The sequence below is a fragment of the Gopherus flavomarginatus genome, chromosome 8, assembly GCF_025201925.1.
Source record: "Gopherus flavomarginatus isolate rGopFla2 chromosome 8, rGopFla2.mat.asm, whole genome shotgun sequence".
Lineage (NCBI taxonomy): Eukaryota > Metazoa > Chordata > Testudines > Testudinidae > Gopherus > Gopherus flavomarginatus.
The window spans coordinates 16,470,357-16,487,228 of record NC_066624.1 but is presented as its reverse complement, the minus strand read 5'-3'; the positions used below and the strand labels follow the sequence as shown (position 1 = coordinate 16,487,228).

Here is a 16,872-nt window from a genome sequence, read left to right as displayed (position 1 = left end):
ATATCGATTCCGGAACTCCATCAACCCCAACGGAGTTCCGGAATCGACACAGAGAGCCGCGAACATCGATCCCACGCCGTCTGGACAGGTGAGTAATTCGATCTTAGATATTCGACTTCAGCTACGTTATTCACGTAGCTGAAGTTGCGTATCTAAGATCAATTTCCCCCCCCCTAGTGTGGACCAGCCCTAACTCTGGGTTCTAATCCTGATTTTGACAATGACTTGCAATGTGAATTTGGTTAAGGCACTGAACTTCTCAGTTTACCCATCAGCAAAATTTGCATAATATCATTATTTTGCTAGCTCCCAACATTCTTGTGACACTTGATGTTTCTAAAATAGAACATTATTTATTAATATAAATATTAGTATTATTATAAGGCATCTGCACAGTTGTATTCAGTTAAACAAATGAAATGGTATAAACAAAATGACATTGTGGTACATGAAGGCAAAATCATTGCATATCATAGGAATCAATTCAGTTGTTCACATAATAGTTTACCATGTTGTTCAATCTAAAATATTCAGTCTTTACAACACCTTTTTTTCTAGATCAGCATTATTTTGTCCTTCCACACATCATAATGTCCGCTCCATTGACTTGTATTGATCTCATTTTGCCTTTCTTTAGGTTATAATGTTGTTCCCTTAGACTTCTATTGACACAGCTTTGTCTTTTCCCACCAGCCTCCATTGATTAGCATTGATATTGTTTCCGCCTAATTATGATGCTGTCTTAGAACTTTGTGACAAAGCTTATTCTCAGCAGTGCGGCTATAAATATAAACAGTAGCTGCAACTCCGTATTTCAGCCATTTCTAAAGTGTTCCTCCATTTCTTTCGGGGCAGGGGGAGTATGTTTTAAAGAACTGTAATATTAACTTGGTTCATCAGCTCTGCAAAATATGGGATGAGATATTGTAATCCAACTTCTCTGAAGGTAACCCATCATCAACACACCCATGGCACAGAGCTTTGTGTGAGCACATTGTGTTCTCCATTCACTTTGCCTCCTTGCTCCATACTTGTATTGAAGCACTGTAGACAATAATCCTACAACTGGAATTCCCTGGAGAGCACATGAGTTGTATATTTCACTAACCTGCCTACTCCCCAAAACACATCAAACAGGCAAAGTGATGGTTCCCCAAGAGGCACTCACACACTATCATAATTTGTACTCAGACCGCCTGTTGTATCAACCAGGCACGGTACTAACAAAGTTCAACAGGACTTTATTTTTGAAGTGGAAACCTCTTTACCAAGCTGCTGCTGCACCCTCTGCAACACATGCATTCGATGAAGTGGGTATAAACCCATGAAAGCTCATGCTGCAATACATTTGTTAGTCTATAAGGTGCCACAGAACTCTTTGCCTCTGTAACTCTCACTCTGCCTCCTCAACTCCTCCCCCCTCTTCCTGCTTCCTGTCCTTTCAGACTCCCAGCAGCCAGTGCTGCCAGTCCTAATAATCACAAACAACATCTAAATGCCACACCCCCATGGACAAAATAAAAGTTGGTTGGCTTAGTTTCTATTGCTGCACTGAATGAGACGTCTCACTCTTGCTTCACTTGTGCCCTATTGCTTTATTCATGCTCGGGGATACAAGTGTACAGTCATGTTCCAGCTTTTGAATGTTTCCTTCTGAGCAATAAGAAGACAGGTTTTGAGTCTGAACTTCAAGAAAAAGGCCTGTGGCATCAAACTATAGCAAAAGTGGACTTCCTAAAAAAGTGTGCAGGTGGAGACTGCTTCTCTAAACACATTTTAGCAACTTCTGCCATGGTATTTTGACAGCCTTGTGAGAAAACTTAATGCTATCTCAACACAAAGGTGCATGAATGAAAGGATCAAGCTAATCAGTTGAGGAGAATTAAGGGCTGGATTCACAGAATATTCAATGAGTAGTCGGTTGCTATAGTGATGGCTGCTTATTATACCAATCTGTACTTGGGCATAGTTTTGCTGTTATCTTTTCCTATTCCCTTCCCTGTGTATCCACTAGTTGTCTGATGTCATATGATAATATTGTAAACTCTTTAGGGAAAGATCTTGTTTTTATATTATATGCATAATGCCTATATCACAGGAAGTACTGAGATCCACAGGACCCGCTAGGAAGGGAGAAGCAGGAAATAAAAAGCTCTGCCACCCCATATTCCTCCCCCTGTGGCGGGAGAGACCTGGAGATAGAGGGAGCCTTCAGTGGGAAAATTGAAGCAACAGCTGTGATCAGTCCACAAGGGAAAGCTACTGTTCTGCACCTTAGCACAACTGGCCTTGATCCTGACGGGAATCTCTGTGTGTAACCACAATAAAAATAATAACAATTAATAATGTTTCCAAGACAAGAATATCACCTTCAATTCATTGTTCCTTCTGAGCTTTTACTCTAGTACTTTACACTTTTGACATTCCAGTTCCATGGATGACTTACAGATCCCCATTGCCAATTATGGGTGCCTAAAGTTAGACACCAATATTCATATGTAGGCATGTGACAGGTTGTACCAGGCCTTTGTGCCCCCACCCTGCTGGAAGTCTTGTGGTCTTACCACACCCTGCCCCCGGTAAGGAGCAGTGAAGTTGGGTACTCCAGGCCTATCTAGAGAGGCTGCATGGAGGCAGCCAATCATATCCTCAGATAAAAGGAGCTGCAGGGCAATTCCTGGCTGGGACCAGAAGGACAAGGGCCTCCACTCTGGCCAAAAGAGCTTGAGGGACAGCCAGAATTTGGTTCTAGCTGTGTTTGCTTAAGCTGGGAGAGAGAGAGAGGACCTGGAAACTTTAACCCTCAGGCCGGGGTGAAGATAGGAGACCAGGCAGGGAGAGGCCCAGGAAAATAGCAATGAATGGAAGTGAGCGGTATGTGGCTGCTGTGTATAGCATCCCAGGGTTGGAACTGGGACAGGTGGGCTTGACTGGGTTTCCCCTCACCAGCAAAGTGGTGTAAGCCCCAAGAAGGGAACAAGGCTCATTTAGAAACCCAAGGGAAGGGCTGAATTTAAAGAGCCCAGAGTGGGGGCTGAAGACCCTGGTGAGGGCAGATAGAAAGGGTTTTTTTTGACTCTTTGCTATCCCGGAAGGAGTTCATTTTAACTGTGTGACCTGACCAGAGCTAATGAAGACCCACCAAATGCGATCGACAACGTAGAGGGGGTGCCAAGAGTGGGAAAAGGCCTGCAGTACTACACACAGCAGCAGGAGGCACTCAAGAGCTGACTGCCCCCCTTTACAAGGCACTTTATAAGAAGTCAGTTTTCAGAAGGTGCTCAGTACCTCTCAAAATCAGGACACCTATTTAAGTGCCTGACTATGGAATTAAATGCCCAAATTTTGTCATCCAGGTGTGAATATTTTGGTCCAAATCTTCAGAAGTGTTTTTCTAGCACCTTTCATGACTACTTAATCCACTTAACGTTTAAAATGGGGGTGCGGGGAGAGTGAGATGTAATAGTTTATAAAATGGGTTTGGTTTATTGAAGCAGAATCCATATTTGGGCTGGATTCAGTTGCAGCACTACCAAAACTGCTGCTGATCCTATAAGAATAACCAGCAGGCACTTGATCCTGACAAAGTTTACACATGTAGAGTTATCCTTATCCATGTACATTGTCTCATTGACTTCAAAGAGCATGGCACCTAGATCCTAGGCGATGGGCATATTAGAAATGCTGTAGATAGTAGGATCAGTAATACTCCTTGATTGACAGAAGATCTGTATTACCATGAGCTAAGAAATGGTTTTCCAGAAAGCTAAATAGGTCAGAAGGGTGAAACAGGTCTCTTCATGAAATATTTCTACTGAGTACAGGATTAAATACATCCACTGGTCTCTCCATACCAAGCGTTTTGTTATAAATCTTCTGCTCTAGCTCTCCATACTATTTACTTCTATTATAGAATCCTATTAATAGGCTGCGTCTAACACCTGCAATCTTGCTGCTATTGAAAATTCTCTAGAGAAGGGATTGCCTCTGGCTTGTACAGTTCCCAGCATAATGGAGGCCCCAATCCCGATTAAAGTCCTTGGGGGCGGGTGTTAATTAATAATATTGACTCAAAGCAACAATGTGTAAAAGAGGCAGAAGCATCCCAAAAACAGATGGAAAGCACCATACCACCTCTGATGTTCCACTTCCTGCGTTAGGCACATCAGTTACGTTGAAAGAAAAAGTACATAGAAAAGAGAAATAATGCTTGTTAATTTAAATACCGGGGATGGGGGAGATCAGATTTGCAAAACATCGAGTTGCCAATCTATTGAACATCTAATTTATCAGCACAGGTAATTTAACAGTAGGTTCACACTGCTGTATTAAAGAGAGACTCCAGCATGTTGGAAATTGAAGAATACTAACTAGTATTATAATTATAACAGCAGGACTTTCTATAATTTGTAATTAACTGAGAAACAGGTGCACCTGGAACATTGCTTAATGTATAAAATCCTCTTTATTTTCAAACAGTTTTCAATTTTCTGCAGCACAGCATTGTGTATCTTTAATTAACACCATAAATTGTGATTATTTGCTTTGGAATTTAACCTGCAAAAAGGCTAGCTATAATTGTAATGATGATTTCTCCCTCCCAGGAGGTATTTATAACTCAGAAATAAGATTTATTTTAAACTGCGACTGTTAGAGTTTTGTAGGCAAAAACAGTTTTGCCAGTAGATGTTTTAAGCTAAAACTCCATCACCCCTTTCACACATTGTCAATTCCTTTAGTTCTGTGAAAAACTAACAAGATGAGGGCCATATTAAATTGTTATGTCAATGCCTGGAAGAGAGAACTTTAAGTCATGATTTTATCCCTCTCTCCTGATGCCCAAAAAGTTCCTTCTGCCTCTTTTTTCAGTAGAGAAATGTTGGTAACCAGACACCTAAATTATGGAACACAATGTAGAACTCCCACATCATGATAATAAACACTGTCCGTTTTGTCCTTCAACAGGTTCATTTCTTTAGCAAAAATTACTGTACTGAAGAAGGGTTACATGACAGTTACAATTAATGATAATTTTGTGCAGAGCAGGTTCATTAATTTTAGGTGCAAACACAGGAGTCTGATCTACCTCAGCTTTCACAGACTTGCATATAGCAGAAAGCCTGTGATTCTCGTCCCTGGATGGATAGTAAGTACTTTGTGTCTGCACCATGTTCTTCCCAAACCAATCCATATGATTCAAAAGAAACTCAATAGCCTGTTAACAAATTACTATTCTGTTTTATATAGGCTCTTATACGGCATTCATCCCTGTAGTATCTGAGTGGCTCCCACTAGGACATTAGATAGTTGTACTCACAGTGCTGGTCATGTTTTGTTTGTTCTCTCTGCCTCTCCCCAGGGGGACCAGAGTGTGCAATGGAGCGTCTTAGGTAAGTAGGATTTCAGGAATATTTTTAATATACATGTTGCTATCTATTTAGATTAGAAAAGGGAAGCTCAAAGAAATGTGCCTTGCACTTGGTGCTAGAGGAGTGGAGTTGTCTTCGTCTTGAATCTGGTGATTTTAGATCAGAGCCACTTAGCGCAGGCTGGATTTCTGGGCACTTCTGATAAGATTCGTTGTGGGTGACAGTTTCAGTAACTTAAGGATGTTAGTGATGATTCTGTAAATGCTGCTCATTTTTCAAATCATACCTGGGGAAGGAATAATTCCATCAATGGTGATGGATGGTAGGGAACATGTAGGGGCCAGTGCAGCAAAGCACATAGTATCATGCTAAATTTTCAGAATGTGAGTCATCTAATTGTCTTCGATAGCATTACTCATCTAGTTAATTTTTTTTCTGTACTGTGGTATCTGAATCACCTCAATATTTCCCTGTAGCTTAGGGTCACCATACCTCCCATTTTGGCTGTGAAAATCCCTTTTTTAAGCCCTGTGCCGGCCGACCTGACTTTTTTGGCAAAAGTGGGCATTTGTCACATTTGATCTTGCCAACTTGATCAAGCGCAAACAGGACAAATGCCCTCTTTTGTTAAAAAGTGGGGTGTGGAGGAACATGGGGGGAGGGGGCAAGCAACAATGCCAGCCCCATGAGGGGACGGAGGCAGGGCTTGGAGAAACCGCTGGGGCCAGGCCTGTGTGGGAGTGGGGAGGAGGCTAGCCCCATGAGGTGTTCCATTTTGCCTTTGGAAAATATGGTCACACTACTATAGAAAATAACTGCAGTATCCAGGATGCTGTGCTTTTGTACTAGATGATAAATCTTGACTTTAATGGCAACCATTGCATAAAAGGACTCTTAGAGAGAATTTCTAACTAGGATTTGGGGTACCATTATTATGCTGATGATTCGCTTCTGTATGTTGATTGCACTATATATCCTAATGAGTTAGACTCTTGAGCTTTAAATATTAACACAACTGAATCAGGACTTGACCCCATTAAAATGATTTACTAAATGTTGCAGCAGTTTAAGAAAAATGACATTGTTTTACAGAACTATAATATATAGACAGGAAGGAAGGAAGGATTAATATTTGAAATTGGCCAGTGGCTAGTTTGTTTTCTCTGTTAGTTTCTGAATGTATGTCAGAATGAATTCTTACCTCTCAGTGAATCATTTAACTCTATATAATATAATCACACAATCGCAGGTAAAATAGCTCTTGAAAAGATGCCTTCATAAGTTTCAAGTTATTTATCAGTGACTGCATCATTTTACCCATAAACAAATCCATTAGTATATTTGTAAAACAAGCTCTTGGAGGAATCATTAGGTAGGGGGCTCCATGTGAACTAGAATTCTGTAATATTAGCCTGAGGGCAGCTATCCCACACTATTCTGTAGTGTTAATTGTATTCATTGAATTCTATGCATGTTGAATATTTAATTTTACAAGCTCACTGACTAAGTCAGAACTGTTGGACTAAATAATCAACTTCATTTTCTCCCATGTACCAACTAGAACCTGTTATGGACACTACAGAAAAAAATACTTTTCAGTGATTTAATGCAGCATATGCAGGTTCAGATAAGAGATATTGTTTCTTTAACACTTTATCATATTATGACATTTTAATTTCCTAGTGAGCATGAGTAATAACCCTTGGAAATAATTTATTACCAATACTAATTCAAATGGCGGATGATCTCTAAAATCAGCTGGCAATATTACTGATATTTTGCAGATACTTTCTTAGTTTGATAAATTGACATCCAGTCATTAATTCCACATTAATTCTCATTGTTGAGAGGTAACTATCATATTCCTTAGCTTGAACAGAGTGTCCCCTACAGGTCAAAGACATTTTGGTGTCTAGGAAACTAAATTAAGCAAAAGCAAAATAAAACTCTCAGGCTGATTCTTGCCCATATAGGAAAACGTCTCTGAAAGTTGAAGTTGCAATGCTTATTCTGCTATTTAAAATAGACTATTAGGGGGTATGTGGCATTGGTACCAGGCAACAGAAGACAACTTTGGGCTTTATTTCCTATTAAATTTATCATGCAACTTCAATGACAGCAAACACAGCTTAAGCATATGAATTAAAAAGAGAACAGCTATTGCTTGCTTAAAAAAAAAAATCCAGGCTAAGGACATGGTATTAAAGCTGTACACCTGCCTATCCTCTAGAAAAGCAGTGTCTTTACAGCTACGTGCTGTACCTTGCCTATTTTCATGTGAAATTATATGTCCTTGATATGGTGTTTCCCCATGGTAATGACACATATAAGTTTTAGTTATTAGGACTTCTAGAATTCATTGGGCAACTAACCATGCATGGCATAAAAATAACTGCAGAAGAAAATACAATCTCTTGTACAGAAAACCCCCTTGAAATCGTGTTGCACTAACGTACAGCTACTATTACACAATTCAGTGATACCACCACATTTCCCACCTGTCTCAGAAAACACAAATTTCCAAATATGGTATCTTCGAGCTGTACTGTTTATGTTTGCATCCCAACAGATTAAGCTGTCTTAATTATAAACCACTGTTTTCAGGGGTTGAAATGGGACATGAAAAGTCTTAATTCTGTAATCTGATCCACACAGGTAAGGATAAGGTATCTCATTGAAAGCAATGGAGCCTTTCATTGACTAAGGAGTCTGTTCAAGTAGATCAGTTCATAGGATCTGGACCAAAATTTGTTCCAAGTGAATAATCATTACTTCCCTTTTAGTAACTTATTAATATTAAATGGTGTAACATTTGCAGAACAGCTATAGAGAATATCCTATAATGAGGAAAATAACGTATATTAAAGAAACCTTTTGGGTTATTTTTAACGTCAGGAGGTGAAGAGGAAAGATACAACATATTTTGAATGAGGTTTTGCATCCATACACATTTTTAACAGTGTAATTTGGATTAGCTGAGTGCCGTTTGGGATACTGCCTTGGACTGTGATCCTATGTTTTATCTCTTAACTGACTTTATAGTTTGGAGATCTCGTAACTATTATTTATCCTTTTGTAACAATACATTTTAGAAAAATTCTTACTGCTTGAATGGAATGTGCACATGTGGCAACCAGATCGAAGGACTGATACTGCACTGAAAGAGAAATGGTAGTGAGAAATAAGAGTGCTGAGGATAGGTCTAAATCCATTCGGTGGCAGCACACTGAAGTATAGCAGTACATAGGTAAGCAGATGGAAAATACAGGCCCAAATTGAAATGTGGCATTTTCCAAGAGGAATGGGTTGCCAAAGAATGAGCTGGGGCCTGGTTATCCACTGCCTTGCTCCCTGTGTGTAGTACAGAGTGAGTGGCAATCAGCACGGTAGTGTCTTCCACCCACTTTGTACAGGTGTTAATGACTACAGCTGTTTAAGGCAGTGGAGAAGAAGGCTGTGGGTTAGCTAGACAGAAATGTGGAGACTCCCCTCAGGTGTATCAGTTTTTCTTGTGCCCCCGTCCTTCCCCTGCTGTCTTTTTGCTGCATATTCCCCTTGTACTTGCTATGTAACATTGCTTTCTGAGATTATTCTTTAAGTTGCACCCAGGAGGATTCTACATAGGTCAGTCCTTCAGACTATGCGCACACCCTCCACCGTCAAACACACCCCATTTCCTAAGATCTCCTGCATGCCCTGCCACTGGGAGGGTGCTTGTCATGTGGAGAAGTCAGAAGGCAGCAATTGCAGCTATATGAATATATGGGGCATGCAAACATGCAAGGAACATGAGCTATCTCACTTTGCCAGATTCTTGTGTCACTTAGAACCTGTACATCCTTGCTGACTTCTTTCCTGAGTAATTCTTATTCCATCTTCATCCTCCTATCACACTCCCTTTCCCTCCCACGTATGCAACGAGAAATGTGCTGCAGGCAGAGGAAGGACCACAGATAGTGTTCAGTAAAGGTTAATCCTGACTCCTGTGACCATGCTTTACTAAGTTGACTCTGAATGACATTTTTTCTCTCACTCTGCATTCACTGTGAACTTTATTTCACATGCCTAGATGCTTTGTTAGAATTTTTTGAAGGGAGATTGATGCTGTGAACAGAGCTCACCACAGGAAATGACATCATAGGGAGGTGGGATTGCTGTCATTGATTTCAATCTGTCTGTGGTAGCATTCTCAGTGTGGGGGGTTTGAGGAAAAAAGAAGGATGTAGGTTAGAGAACTGCAAATAAAGGTCACTGGAAAATAGCCTGATTTTTGAAGGTTGAGATGAGAAAGACAGTTTAATGTACTGTACCACGTTCTCCTCGTACTATCCATGGGGCTCATAACACCAACTTTTATTAAGGTTGCATGACACTTCGCAGTATAAGTCTCATTTACAGCTGCTTATAACTTTGCCAGACTAACTGTTTGGGCTGAAATTTTCTGCTGTGTGTCTGCCTTAAGCTCACCCTTTTTGGAAATTGTCAGCCAGCTGTCCAACCATTCCTGAGAATTGAAGTAGGTGTGCCTATGTTAAAAAAAAATGAAAAAAAGGTCTGGTGACCTTTTCTTTGAAAAGCTCTAGGATCTCTGTACTTTGTGACAGGTACTCGAAATTTAGCATGGTTGCGGTTGGGAGGGGGTATCCTTTATGTCAGGGGTGTGCTTTTTGCCGTCACCATGAAAATCCACCCACATTTAGGCAAATGAAAGAAGACTTTGGGGGAAAAAATCAGTTTGCACATCTCAATAGAGAATGCTTAGATTTTAAGCAGCTAAAATATCCGAAGAGTCCATCTTCACTGGATGTGCTCAAGCGTCTCTCAGCTTCCAGTGCTGAGCACTTAGCATTCCAAAGAGTGATGAAGCATACGCCAGTTCAGAGACAAAGCTGGTTGCTCCCAGGGCTGGACACTGAAACTCAGAGCTGGGAAGTCTCTCTCTCCTGATCCCTCAGTGAAAGAGTAAATTGTGATACAGTGCCTGGGAAGAGAAACTGACTGGCTGGGAAGGGGCAGCAGGGCAGGGACTGGTTGAGCAGCAAAGTTGGGACTAGGAAGTGATGGGGAGGGGAGACTGGGAGCAAGAAATACTGAGAGAAAGAGAAGGCACTGGGAGCCAGTTGGCTTGAGGGTGATGCTCAGGAGCAGCGCCGGAGTTTCTGGCGCCCTAGGCAGAATTCGGGGGGCGGCATTTTGTGCGCTCCCCATGGGGCAAGCGGAAGTTTCCCAGTTCCGCTCCCATCACACCACCAAAGAAGGGCCCTCCGCTGAAATGCTGCAGGCGACAGCGGCAGTCATTGAGCTGCTCAATTGCCTGCCGCTGTTTTCTGCAGCATGTTGGTAGAAGGTCCTCCTTCAGCGGTGCGATGGGAGCGGAACTGGAAGCTCCCATGCGCCCCATGAGGAGCACACAAAATGCCGCCCCCCAAATCCTGGCACCCTAGGCCTGGTGGAAGCGCCAGCCCTGGTGACACTGTGAATGCATGAGGAGTTGCAGGGAGGGAGAGACTGGGAATAGCTGGACAAAGACACTGGGGAGAAGACAGAGACACCGGCGCTGGAGCTAGGGGTTCTGGGAGTGCTGCTGCACCCCTGGCTTAAAGTAGTTTCCATCATATACAGAGTGTACAGTTTGGTTAAATGGTTCTCAGCACCCCCACTATACAAATTGTTCCAGCACCTTTGCCTGGGGATGGAAGAGGAGAGAGAGCTCTGATAAGGCGCTGAGGTTATTACAAACAATAGGATAACTACTGCCTGGAGCCTAGAGACATGAATCTATATGTTAAATTATGTGTCACAGGTTGAATTACCATTTATAGACTGGAGGCTGGAATTTTTCTGACCCTTTTAAATAATTTTTGTTAAAGCAAAGGGCAAAGACACTATCATCTCTCATCAGGAAGTGCTATGTTTCATTTAAGGTATGATTGTGTTGATTTTTATCACACGACCGAAGACAAGAATGTAGTGGATAAGAATTTTTAGATTCTCAGAGAGTGAGTTCACAACTTGCTCGAAAGGCTCTACTTCAGATATCAATTTGGGTATTCACAGTAAAAAAATGCATTATGCTTTGGCTTTGAAGCTGTATTTTTAGGCCATTCAGGAACCGCACTATATGCTCATTTAATCACATTCTTACTGTATTTCTGTTCACAATGTATATAGGAAACTGTTCAATAAATAGAGCAAATTGACATGATACTGCACAGATATTGCTGGAATACTGTACAATAGCAAAAATGTGTACTGTATATTGAAGAGAAACTCATGCCATTAAACAGCCATTACAAAATAACTGCGGCTCCTCTCGGCACACACCTCCGTCCCTCAAGCCTCAGAAATAAAGATGATTGGTTTAGCTATAGGCAATATGTGGTGGTTGTATAAGAATCGCCTAAGCTAATGAATATGCATTAGAAATCTGAAAATCATGTGCAGCTCAAGTGAGCGTGCAGTTGGTAATAAATCTTGGTTTTAGAATATCGCAGCCTTTAATTTATTTATTCTAGTGACAGATGAGTAGTGCTTTCAAAATAATAAATAACAATAATAGTTTCAATATAGAGAATAACAGCTTGTAAATAGTAAACCATCTTGTAAACCAAAAGAGATTAATAAAGGTTCCTCAACACAGTGTAGCTAGTGGTGCAGTATGTGAATTAATATTACATACTTGTTATGATAGGCTTTTCTCTCACCTTTCATTATTTCCCACTCTTACTGTTTTTGTTAGTACATGGTAGCTTCATTTAGATGTGAGACTGATGGGGAAGAGCATTTGCCAACAGCTTTATTATACTATAGACAATCAGAGCCTTATTCTAAATTTTTTTGTGGGAGGTTCTCCAGGGTACCATTTGTTTGTATCTGATATATCCTCTATGCCCAAAGATTTTGCATCATGGTGACCTTTCTTCTGATCTAGGAAGTCCAGGACCTGGTTGGCTCTAGAGCCTCTGAACACCTCTCAGAGCAATAGCTAGGAGGGGTTTCTGAAAAGAGACGGACATCTCAGATAACAACACACACTCAAAGATTGAGTTTGCTGCCTCTGCAGCAATCCCAAGATCTTGCCCACTGTATTCTGGCATTACCAGTAAGAGCAGATATTCATTTTCCTTAGCAAAGAAGGTATCTGCTCTAGCTGCAGAGTGTTTGAAATATCCAGCCAGCTCCTGTCTGGGGGTAAGGGTTTGACCAGAAATGTTTTTACATGCAACTTAGGAGGGCTTTCCTTTTGGCAAAGTAAGGGACTGCCACTAAAACTAATACTCATCATATCTTTACTTGATATATTGATTTGACAATAAGCAGTAAATAGCAACAGCTTGTGTTAATGAGATATGGTAGATGAACATCCTCAGAAGATTTCTCCTGGGTTGCTGATTCCAAAAATTTTGCTTCAGCATCCAACATGCAGATACCAAAACATGCTGTTGGGTGTAAGACAAAGGCCTTGTTGAATCTTAACGTTTAAACTCAAATTGTTCATTGCTCTTACTGCCCAGGAGAATGGGATTTCTACTTATAGTACACCTAGTCTCTGATACTCTGAATGTGAAGTGATTAAGGGGGGACAGAAAGGGAATTAGATCTTCTATGTAGGGCCCTACCAAATTCACAGTCCATTTTGGTCAATTTCACAGTCATAGAATTTTAAAAATAATAAATTTCATGATTTCAGCTATTTAAATCTAAAATTTCAATGTTGTAATTGTAGGGGCCTTGACCCCAAAAGGAATTGTTTGTGTGTGTGGGGGGGTCACAAGGTTATTATGGGGCGGGTTGCGGTACTGCTCCCCTTCTGTGCTGCTGGTAGTGGCACTACCTTCAGAGCTGTGCAGCTGGAGAGCAGCAGTGGCTGCTGGCTAGGATTCCAGCTCTGAAGGCAGAGCTGCTGCCAGCAGCAGCGCAGAAGCAAGGAGGCATGACATGGTTTTGCCACCCTTACTTTTGGCCTGTTATCTGCAGGGCTGGGCCCTCAGTCATCAGCTGTCACTTTCTGGCTGCCCAGCTCTGCAGGCAGCAGCTCAGAAATAAGCCTGGTATGGTATGGCCACCCTAACTTCTCTTGCTAGCAGGGCGTTTCTTTCAGAGCTGGGTACCTGGCCAACAGCCACTGCTCTCTGCCCACCCAGCTCTGAAGGCAGCAATATCATGACCCCATTAATAACCTTGCAACCCCCCTGCAACTCCCTTTTGGGTCAGGACCCTGGATTTGAGAAACGTTGGTCTCCCCTGTGAAATCTGTATACTGTAGGGTAAAAGCACACAAAAGGCCAGATTTCGTTGGGGGAGACGCTGTTAAAATGATGTTAAAATGTATCCAAGATCAAGAAGTGTCCCTTTGGATAAACAAGACTTGGTGTTTACTGATAGATTGTCTGCCAGTTGTAGCAGTTCGCTAGAGACTGAAAGGAGTCCTGTGCTGTGTGACTGCTCTTGGATATTGCAAATGTCTGAATGTGACATAGGGCAACTCAAAATTAAGGCCCTGATACTGCTCTGTCTGTGCAGGTGGATCCCTGCACTCACATGCAGCAGCATTGATATTAATAAGATCACACCAGGGTCCTTCTGTGCAGATCTAGTTGCAGGATCAGGTCCCAAGAGTACAATTTCTTAACAGGTGCAGCTTGTAACACATATATATGTAGAATAATCCCACTTTAGAATTTTGCGATACTTATTCCAGAGTCAGAAGCAAGCACAATGAGATCGCAGCTCACGGCTGTGTGGCTCTTATATTAACAGATAGCACAGACAGGTATTGTGAGCTGAAATGGGAATGGTTTGAGATTACATGGAATTCACAATATTCTAGGCTCTTTCTACCTTCTTGTAATACTGGTTTATTGAATCAAATTTGATGCCAGTTTTCAGCTTTGATCATGTTACATTTTATGTTCAAAAGTCTAACATTTCTCTTGTATTCTGTATAAAGCTTGGAATGACAATTAGATCAAAACTGCAAAATTCAGTAACACCTCTAAAGCCTCTACCACAGAAAGTAAGAGTTACAAAAAGCAAAATCAAAAATTAATTTGAGCTTTCTGTGTATAAAAGAAATGTTTTTGAAAAATTGCTGGGCAATAATCATAATTCCCCATAAGAATGCCATTGTCTAGAGATACTTACGAGTTTAGAAAACAATAAAGAATAAATATACTCTGTAAAGAGACTTCTATTTTAAATTCCATTTGTGCAGAGTTTCCATAATGGTTTGTTGTTTGAAGGAACAGACTGAAATGAGAGAGAATTAAACATTGTATATACAAATATGTGCAAAGTTTATCCCAGGAGTTTTAATGAACTACTTGCATCTATTTCAAATCAAATCAATTAGTAACTTTGCAGAGAAAGCTACCTCAGAGGCACCATCTAAGGGCAGCACACAAAAGAATAGTGCCTTTGAAAAGCACATTGGATAGTAATTATTGCAGAGGACAAAGGAGCTGAAAAGTGAATAAATAATTGCTCTTGTTAAAGCCATAAACCGTGATGTTTTAAGTCTTATGTGTTCTGCACATTGATCTTTGTTCACTTGAGTAATCAAAATAAGTTTCCAAGTGCAATTATAGAACAAAAGGTCTTGAACTAAAATTTATTACAGGATTGAAATACTCAAGACCACCCACTTACTGAATTGATTATGATTTGCCCATAGATTGATTTTCTTTTTTCCTCTTTTTTTGCTTAAAGCTAAGCCTAAAGCAGGAAAGAAAACACTTTTGAAAATAGAATGCTTTTAAAAGGTATAAAATTATAAGGTAAGGAAAGTAATTGCTGAGCAAGTACTGTAATAGCAACATCTTGGGACAAGAGACCCTATTAGTGAAATGCCCTGAAAAGCATAGTCTGTTTTATTTCTGGCACGTGCTTAAATTCTTTGCTAAATTGCAACTTCTAGTCATTATGCAGGATGGCAGTGGTATGACCAAATATTTTGTACCATTAACAAAAATTTTAAAAGTCAGGTAACTATTGGTTTCATGTCAAGTGGAGAATTGAGATTTTTGCCTTGTATTTAATGTTTTTCTCAAAACTAAGGAAAATTTTCAGAGCCAAAAAAAAAAATTGTAATCCCTCCTCTCCCCGCACAAATATGGTTGCCAGGTACACCACAGTAAATATGGAATAACTCTGTTGACTTCCAGTAAATTATTCAGATTCATACCAATATAACTGAGCAGAAATTTCCCCATTCATCTCTAAACTAAGTAAATATCAAGAGTGTAAGCCTTCAGTCAAAACAATTGTCATGCACATAGACCAGTCCATCGAGTGTTGACTTCTCTACTTTGCAAATCGACAGAACCATAGTTTGTTTTCCTACTGAGGGAGCACATATAAAACAGAGCAAGTCATCATCTCTTTGAATTAGTTGAGCATGACACATGATAAATGGGGTGTGTGTGTGTGTGTGTGTATGCATGTATGTATAAACCTGGGTGTGCGTTTGTGAAAACATTTAGCTATAGTAAAATAATGAATCTTGTCCAATTAAGCCACCTTTGTTCCATTAGTCTTTTTGGGAAAATATATGATTCATCTGCAAATACCATGAGCCAATTTCACTTTCCAATACAGCCCCCTTGTGTTGCTGTCATGGCCTAAATGGGCTGGTGAATAGTCTACTAATGTGAGATAAAGCTGGTGTAGCTATAGAGTCTATGGCAGCCATAGCGTCTGTGGCACTCTATGGGGGGCACCTGTTAGGGCAGCAACTGGGCTCACCTAGTCTGTTGGAAACTGGGATGTGGGCAGTCATGCCCAGTGGTTGGAGCAGAAGTTAACAGTCAGGACTCAGAGTCCAGGATCAGAGCCAGATGTCCAGGAAGTTGGGAATCGGAGTTGAGCATCAAAACTGGGTTACCTGAAGTGGGGCAAAGCAGGCGCAGGAGGTATTGTAGCCGCCAAACTCCTGCTGGGCCTAAGAGCTGGTCTGCTGACTCTTCCCACCAATTCGATAAATTAGACAGCCTATTACAGGCCAGCTGCTCTCATTAGGTTGCCTGGAGACTAGGTGTACTACCGACCTTGATTCCAGCAGAATAGGAATAGGTGCAAACATCTTCACCACTATCCCTATGCCTGACCTACTAATGGCACAGGGGTGAATCTAGCCCATAGTCCTCTAAGGTTAAGATTAATGATGTTATTGCTATGAAAATGCTTTTTGATTTTTTGGTGCTATGTTGTTATCCTCGAACAATTTGTATATGCTGTAAAGTGAGGAATGACCTTAATTTGGCCTCTTGCACATAGTTATGTATTAGGATTCCAAAAAGCAGATGAGGACTGTGTATTGAATACATCTCAGTAATTACTGGCTTTACTACTTTTAAAGTTATTTTCTTTTCCATGTTGTATTATTCATCTCACCGTACATAAAAAGTAATACTTTGGACTTCTGCAGAGTGAAGGATTTAAGTTCTTATACTGGCATCCATCCCTGTACTATCTGAGCTCTGTAAGTAACAGAATCTCAAAACGA

The 16,872-nt window shown here is 40.8% G+C and overlaps 1 protein-coding gene across 7 annotated transcripts in view; it reads left to right on the top strand.

Moving 5' to 3' along the window:
• Nucleotides 1-16,872, top strand: part of TENM1 (teneurin transmembrane protein 1) — a 1,412,425-nt gene that overhangs the window by 234,190 nt on the left and 1,161,363 nt on the right. The window lies entirely within an intron of this gene.